General features: G+C 38.5%; 1 protein-coding gene across 1 annotated transcript in view; it reads right to left on the bottom strand.

Annotated features, from left to right (window-relative positions):
• The window catches only part of ALPK1 (alpha kinase 1), a 144,283-nt gene that overhangs the window by 76,920 nt on the left and 65,692 nt on the right, over window positions 1-1,671 (bottom strand). The gene's annotated exons all lie outside the window — the stretch shown is intronic.

Here is a 1,671-nt window from a genome sequence, read left to right as displayed (position 1 = left end):
CAAGCAAGAGAGTTGGAAGGGGAAGAAAGTAACAGATATATGGACGACTCTAGTTCCTGTGTCTCTGAGTTTATCTGTGCAGTGACGTTGTCATTGACAATATCAAAGCAGTGAAGTTTGCTGTGTTGGAATTGGGCTTCAGTGTGCTATCTAATGGCCTTACTTTAAGAAATTAGTTTTAGCTTTGAAATAGCGAAAGCCTCTCATTCTCTCTTTCTCTCTCTCTCTCTCCACCCCTACAATTTAACAAGGACACAAAATGAAAGATGGGCTCACGGTGTAATCTGAATTTTATATTTTTCATCCAAACCTGGCAGATCTACTCTGTATGCTTTGGTTTTAACACACACATGCACATACGGAGTACACAGCTAGAACTGCCGAAGTAAAGCTTTAGGATGTTACTGTCTGTTTCATTAAAAATGATCATTTAGGGGGGAAGGTGGGGGGATGGAGGGTGATTGGCGGGATCACGCCTATGGTTCATTCTATAAGGGTACATGTGACTCTCTCTAAATGTAGAATATAAATGTTTTAACACAGTAACTAAGAAAAAGACATGAAGGCCGTGTTAACCAGTTGGATGAAAGTACTTCAAATTGTATACAGAAACAGTACACTGTACCCTGTTGTATTATTAATGTACACAGCTAAGATTTAATGAAAAAATAAAATAAAATTAGATAGATGATAGTAAAAACAAAAATGATCATTTATTTCTTGATAAGAACAAAGGCAGAGTTAATGAAGATAAAATTCTTGCTAATTGAAAGGGCATTCACATATGTGATGTAGCGAGGAATTAGCCACAGGAAGCAAGTCTCTTGGCACCATATTTCCAGTAGCTGGTGCTCATTTTCTGTCTCTGTGTCACATTTTGCTAATTCTTGTAATATTTTAAACTTTGTATCATTATATCTGTTATGGTGACCTTTGACCAGGGATCTCCTGATGTTTCCATTGTAATTGTTTTGGGGTACCATGAACCGTGTCCACAGAAGACAACAAACTTAACAGGTAAATGTTGTGCATGTTCTGGTCATTTTTTTTGTCTCTTTTCCTCTCCTCACACCCCCCTCTTCCCTGAGACACAAAAATATTCCTCTACGTGTTCAAGTGAAAGGAAGAGTTGCACATCTCTTGTGTTAAATCAAAATCTAGGGAAGATTAAGCTTAGTGAGGAAGGCATGTGAAAAACTGAGACAGGTTAGAAGAGGAAGCTGAGTTGTGGATGTAAAGAAAAAGTTCTTGAAGGAAATTCAAAGTGCTACTCCAGTTAACAAACAAAGCAAAACAGCCTTACTGCTGATATGGAGAAAGTTTTAGTGGTCTGGATGGAAGACTACACCAGCCACAGCATTCTCTTAAGCCAAAATCTAATCCAGAACAAGGCTCTAGCTCTCTTCAATTCTACGAGGGCTAAGAAAGATGAGGAAGCTGCAGAATAAAAGAGCAGGGTGAAGTAGCAAGTCATTCAAAAGATTTATCTAAGAATATTAATGAAGGTGGCTGCCCTAAACAATAGGTTTTCTTTCTTTCATTCTTTCTTTTTTTTTAGAGACAGAGTCTAATTTCGTCATCCTTGGTAGAGTTGCATCACAGCTCATAGCAACCTCTATCTCCTGGGCTTAGGCAATTCTGTTGCCTCAGCCTCCTGAGTAGTTGGGACTA

The sequence above is a fragment of the Otolemur garnettii genome, unplaced genomic scaffold, assembly GCF_000181295.1.
Source record: "Otolemur garnettii isolate 467f Iridium unplaced genomic scaffold, OtoGar3 scaffold00129, whole genome shotgun sequence".
Lineage (NCBI taxonomy): Eukaryota > Metazoa > Chordata > Mammalia > Primates > Galagidae > Otolemur > Otolemur garnettii.
The sequence above is the reverse complement of the archived record's forward strand: the minus strand, read 5'-3'. Positions and strand labels throughout refer to the sequence as shown.